General features: G+C 40.5%; 1 protein-coding gene across 1 annotated transcript in view; it reads right to left on the reverse strand.

Annotated features, from left to right (window-relative positions):
* rab3gap1 (RAB3 GTPase activating protein subunit 1) overlaps nt 1-6,992 on the reverse strand; it is a 308,505-nt gene that overhangs the window by 92,477 nt on the left and 209,036 nt on the right. The window lies entirely within an intron of this gene.

Below are 6,992 nucleotides of genomic sequence, written 5' to 3' on the forward strand. Positions count from 1 at the left end.
CTATGTGTAAAGTGCCTTGAGATGACTTTGTTATGATTTGGCGCTATACAAATAAAGATTGATTGATTGATTGATTGATTGATTGACAGCGTGGAAGCTGTGTACACGTGTTACCTGACGCTGGCTGACAAAAAGCTGTTATTCCTCTCGCTCAAGATGGCATTAACCCTCAGGCAGCTAAGTTGCCAACCAAGATAGAGACGTGATTGTAAAGGAAATGCAGTGGCTGGTCTGTCCACAGATATTCAAGAGCCATAGTGGGGTCTATGGCTGCTTTATCTGGTCTCTGAACTCCATAAGGGGACTTAATTCCTCTACAAACACATTAACACAAGCCCTGTAGGGCTAACTGAAACATTTCAGAATATCACTATGGCAAAGCCTTGGAGTGAGATTTGAGGGAAATTGAGCGGGCCCCCAATCTTTTTGGGGCCCTTTCATGGTCGGCACCATACATCAAAGACATTTTATAAAATTTGTACTTTAGGAAAAGAAACATGACTAAGTACAACATGGGCATAGGACGCATTTGAAATTTTCCCATTCAATTTTCCCATTGACAAATTATTCTAAATTGTTCAATTCCTTTCATCACTCACCACAGCAAACCACAGCTGCTCTGTCCCTGCATCCTGCTCCTGTCTCTGACTCACTCTCATGCACCTAGATGTCAGGAGAGGAGGAGTGATCATTATTTAGTGAGCAGTATCTATTCGTTCATGTTTATCAGAACAAATGATACTGAATATAAATACTGAATATAAATACAACTGACTGTAAAGTATCAGTCTGTGAAACTGAACTCAGCAGCAGGCCAATGATCACACCTCAAAAAGTAAAATAATTGTCAGTTTTATGAGCCAGTTCATAAATGAGTCAGCCAGGCTTTTATTAGTCAGCTCCTCCATAAGAGACTCAGCTGTAGTTAGCTGAAGTGAACTGATTACTACCAGTGATGACTTACTTTACTCTTCTTTATGTCCAAACATCAAACCAAGAGCCTGTCAGATAAAAACAGAGCAGTCCTCTCTACAGTAACAACCAAATGAAAACTAACCACCACCATCTTTGGACTATTTACTAACATAGCAGCGGCGCTGTTGAGTGATGAGCGAGTAGGGCGCACTCCCCTCTGGCTCTCGCAGATTTTAAGTTTAAAACTCCATTTCAACAAAGCCATACGAACGAAACTTTGGGAAATTTACCCAGTAATAGTTTGAGAACTCATATACAAGAACGGGCACGTCGAAAATGCCGAGAAAAACTAATGCAAAACATGACCTGGACGAGGAGACGGGCCTGCATGAAGCCTCAGGCTCAGCTACGGAGACAAGAGCCGGTGAGAGCGCCCAGCAGGCGGATAGCAACGATGTGCTAAAGGCCATAACATCACTCCACGCAGAGCTAGCACGTGTGAAGTCGGACATTTGCAACAAGATCGAGGCGGAGATTTCAGATGTAACTACCACCTTGAGAGGAGAGATAACTGCACTGAAAACCGAAAATGACAGTAATATCTGCGCTTAATACCCAAATGGGCGCACAAAACCAAGCTTTGCAGGAGCTAGCCGATGCTGCTAATGACACTTCAGACACAATACAAGAGTTAGAAGACAAAGTTAAGAGACTCTCTGGGCAAGTTGAAGCACTATCAGAGAAATGCATTGATCTGGAAGGCCGCTCGAAGCGACAGAATCTGAGGGTGGCCGGAGTTAAAGAGGGGAATGAAAATGGCCAAAAGCCGAGAGAGTTTGTGGCTCAGCTATTAAAAGAAGTGCGAACAGAGGCACCAGTTATAGACCGAGCCCATAGAGCCCTGAGGAAACGACCTGGCAATGATGAACCCCCTCGGCACTTCATAGCAAGGCTGCATTACTGCCACGCTTATGAAGATATAATGCAGAAGGCGACGTCCATCAGAGATCTCATGTACCAGGGCCAGCGGATACAGGTCTTCAGAGACCTGCCACCTGAAGTCGCAAGACACCGAGCTGCCTTCACCCCAGTCACAAACATACTACGCAACAAACCCGGGGTTAAGTTTGGACTCCTGTATCCTGCTAAGCTACGGGTGACACACAACGGGTCAGAGAGGCTCTTCACGGATCCAGAAGAAGCGCGCAAATACCTAACCCGCCATTTCGGGTCATCAGAGTGAGGTGATGGTGAGACTATAACAACGGTCCAGATATGTGTAAATCTTATTCCTTGAGATGAACTGAATCTGAGGACTCCAACAGGTGACCAGAAATCACAGCATTTGCCAGTGTTTTGTTTACATTTAAAGCCACAATTAATGTGATCAGTTTTAGTGTGTTATAAGATATTCCTATCACATTTTGGATTAATAAACTAAGACATATAACATCTCTTGCTAAGACATCTCTTGCTGAGCTGACAACAGGGTTAGAACCTCTCCCAGACCATGCGGTGCCGAACATAAAATTCTGCATGTTCATATGCACATTTAACCCAGATTAGATGGTGGCATCAGGAGAGGAACTACAGACTGTGTCCTAAGGTGAGTGAGTGAGGTTGAGTGTGTGAATGAGTGAGTGAGTGAGTGGATATTTTTTTTCAAATTTGATTTACAAACAATAAAATAATTATCTTAGAATTTATTTCCTGTTAATTGTTTTATGTTCCTGTGTTTTATCTATTTATGTACAGCACTTTGTTTCAGCTGTGGTTGTTTTAAAGTACTATACTGTATAAATAAAGTTGAGTTGAGTTGAGTTGAGAGATATGCTCAGTTACAATCTCCAACCGCTCTGAAGCATATCTCTCAGAACCCTCTCTTTTTATTCTCTTAAGGCGTTCCCTAGTTACACAATCGTTGCTGCTCTAAGGGGTAGGGGTCACACAGCAGCAACGTAATAGAAATTTCCATCTTTGCATCTCACTGACATTTGCACATCAGCTCTTCTCGCTTTGTGTTGTCTTCTTCTCCTTTAGACAGTTCCTGAAACCAGTTCGACTGGTTTCAGCCGCCTCTGTGGTCGGGTGCAGTTCCTATTTAGCAACGATAGCTCAGAATAACAGCAAGCTTCTGCATTCTATGACAGTAAAGGTTAATAGTTCATAAGGAGTAAATATGAGATAACTTTATATACAATTAATCCAACAGAACCCAAATACATACAGTATATGTTATTGCACCTGAATTGCAAAGAATTTCAGTTCTTTTTCTTTTTTGTACTTGGTTGCATCTCTTCTAGTACATCTCTTCTAGATTTACAGAAAATGTCGAATCTTCTCATGACATGGTGTCACAGGTTAGATTATTAATAAACTAAAGTAAAACCCAGATTATTCATTTTAGAATATAAGTAATATTACCTTTGGGGAAGTAAGATTGGAATATACATCTACATAAAAATATTTAGGATTTACTTTTGATGAGTTTATGATGATGGAAGCAGGAATTAATCTGTTAGCAAATTCAACTGGGAGGGCATTAGGGTCTGTGGTTAGTAAGTTTAAGATATGTAAAACTCTTGGATATTCTACCTATTCACAACTTTATGATGCTTGTGTTTCTCCCATAATAAATTATGCTTCAGGGGTCAGAGGTCAGGCAGACAGGTCAGAGGTCAGGCAGACAGGTCAGAGGTCAGGCAGACAGGGGATTTAAGGAATCTAGAACTGCAGATTCTATAGAGAACAGAGCTGCTCCCTGCTTTTTAGGTGTTCATAAGTTTGCTCCGATTTTGGCTGTTCAAGGTGACATGGGCTGGCTTCCTGGTTCTATAAGATGTAAATGTGAGGTGATTAGATTATGGAATCGTTTACTCAATATGTCAGAAGACAGGGTCAATAAGAAAGTTTTTATTTGGAGTGAATTATGTGCTCTGATGATGACAGAATGGACTGGCTGTTTAATTCTAATGTCTTTAAGTTGGCTAAATATGAATCTGAAGCCTGGAAAAAGCATCAGTACGGTCTATATGTTTAGTTGCTCCAATGCCCGTTATCTGGTTATCTGGTTATCTGGTTTTCATTTGTTATTATTTGTTCTTTTCTTCTTTTGTTTCACTGTCTTGTAAGTCCATTTGGGCTGGGCACTTCTGGTGCATGACACGTTAATAAAAAATCAAATCAAATCAATCTAGTAAATAATATATAGAACTACAGTACTGTGCAAGAGCCTTAGGCCAGCGCCATCATACAAACAGAAAATACAGGAAATATGTACACAAAATGTAACATTAATTATTAAATATTATTATTAATTAAGATTACATTCCATTTAGGTATAGAGAGCCAGGTTCCTGCTATTGCTCACATGACCTGTATTTTCTGGTTGTATTATAATTTTAAAAAATCTAATGGTGGCCTTAGATTTTTGCACAGTAGAAAATATGAGAAATATTTTAAAGGTCTCATTGTCTTAATCATTTGGTCCCCTCCATTGGCTGGTGCCCCAGGGCTCTCGCCCATGCAATATATGGATAATCTGGGTTTGAGAGCACTATTTTATTGTATCTTAGTTATATTATACTACAACCCCAGTTCCAAAAAAGTTGAGACACTGTGTAAAATGTAAATAAAAACAGAATGCAATGATTTGCTAATCTCATAAACCCATATTTTGTTCACAATAGAACATAGACAACATTATAAGCGCTATCTTTTCTTATAACAGATGAGCTTGTTTCTCTCGGTTCACATGCATCCATGTCTGACACGCTCCATAGTGACCATAAAATCCAACACTTCTGTCCTCTTGTTCAAGACATTTTATTTCCACAAACTTCTATGTTTCAGGGTTCTTACCACAGCTTGGATTGACAGACAGATCAAATCCGGTCATTTGTCTTTTTTCCTTATGTTCAAACAAAACAAAAAACAAAAACAACACTAGCAGCGGTCTAAAACTGTATGGCTGCGTGCCTGCAAACTGAGAGCCACACCAGCCTCAATAGTCAACACCAATATATCCCAGGTGCTGCAGTCACCTGTCCATAAAGAGGAGGCGGAGGTGAGAGATGGCATCAATTATCAACTCAACTTAATATCTCAATAAATCAGATAAATAATAATAGTAAACCAGTAGAAAAAATTAAATATTAATCAAAACATAAATCAAGCATTTGGCTCCAACAAACACATCAAATGTTTGAACTGAAAACTGAAATTGAATACGTCAAGTTTGAGTTTGATAGTAGCAACACGTCTCAAAAAAGTTTGGACAACAGTCTGTAAATGTCTAAGAACTGAGGAGACGATTTGGAGTTTTGGGAGAGGAACATTGTCCCATTCTTGTCTGATATAGGATTCTAGCAGTCCTGGGTCTTCTTAATCATATTTTTCATTTCATGATGAGCCAAATGTTTTCAGTTGGTGAAAGATCTGAACTGCAGGCAGGCCAGTTCAGCACCCGGACTCTTCTACTACAAATTCATGCTGTTTTAATAGATGCAGTATGTGATTTAGCATTGTCTGGCTGAAATATGCAAGGCCTTCCCTGAAAAACACATTATCTGAATGGGAGCATATATCACTCTAAAATCTGTGTAGCTATATACCTTTCATCAATGATGGTGCTTTTCCAGATGTGCAAGCTGCCCATGCCATAGGCACTAATGCACCCTCAGGCCATCAGAGATGAAGACTTTTGAACTGAGTGATGATAACAAGCTGGAGGGTCTCTCTCCTCTTGTGTGTCCAGGGTTTCCAAAGAGAATATCAAATTTGTATTTGTCTGACCACAGAACAGTGTTCCGCTTTGCCTCAGTCCATTTTAAATAGGCTTTGGCCCAGAGAGAACAGTGCATTTCTGGATCATGTTCACATATGGCTTCTTCTGTGCATGATAGAGCTTTAACCTGCATTTGTGGATGGCAGGGCGAATGATTTGTGGAAGTGTTCCTGAGCCCATGCAGTGATTCCACTACAGAATAATGTCTGTTTTTAATGCAGTGCCGCCTGAGAGCCCGAATATCACGGCCATACATTATCGATTTTCGGCCATGCCCCTTGCGCACAGAGACCTATCCATCTATGAATGACAGGAATGTCTGTCTGTCTGTTATTCGCATATCTTTCGAACCGTTCATCTGATTGAATTAGAGACTGTATAAGGCAGCGGAGCTTTGGCAGCTACACTTCAGACCCTCAAAAAATGGATGAAACTGAAAACACGTTGAATAGCTCATGCTACTTTGCGGACATCCCAACCTGCAAAAAGGAGGGGAGGATTGCTCTGATACACACACACACACACACACACACACACACACACACACACACTCGCAGTTACTCTCTAGCGCGCGCTCTTGCTTGCACGCTCCAGATTCCGGGAGATTGGATCTCATTTACGGGCGTCAGAGAGCCGCTATTGTAAAGGGTTAAAAATGCAACATATGTATTTGAAAGGTGATATAAAGGACATTTCAAAGATGTTAAAAAAGTCAGTTCATTAAGGGACTATGTTACAGTTGATTGTTAAAAAATAATAATTGATTTTAATTGTGTCCTAAACCGTGATTTAAATGCCAATTACAGTGTACTTTACTGGTTACAGTGTTTGTGTAATACTAAAAGATGTCAGCAGAGGGCGCATAGCGGTCAGGAGGAACCTAAAACCCACATAGAGGCAGTGCTGCAGAATGTTGTCTGCCTCTGTGTTAATATATACAGGTGGGTTAATATTCCCCTAAAGATTATGCATTTGTGTAATAAATAGTTAAGAAATAAGTAGTTATGCTCTGTAAAATTGTATACTTGTTCACTATACTTTTATGAAGCAGAATAAATCCTGCAGCCGAATGGAAAGGAAGCTAATGTTGTCTGCCTCTGTGTATACAGCGACCGCCATAGCTTCAGCGGCAGCCGGGTTTCCGGCAGCTACTCCTCCTTAGTCCCATCAAGTTAGGGGGGCAACAGTCTATTAATATGTGGGGGAGTTGGGATGTCTGACTTTGTAGTAAAAACACAAGTAAAAACAGATTTTGAGCTTCAGTGTGTGAACAGATTGGCACCTTGTCTGT

The sequence above is a fragment of the Scomber japonicus genome, chromosome 11 (genome assembly GCF_027409825.1).
Source record: "Scomber japonicus isolate fScoJap1 chromosome 11, fScoJap1.pri, whole genome shotgun sequence".
Lineage (NCBI taxonomy): Eukaryota > Metazoa > Chordata > Actinopteri > Scombriformes > Scombridae > Scomber > Scomber japonicus.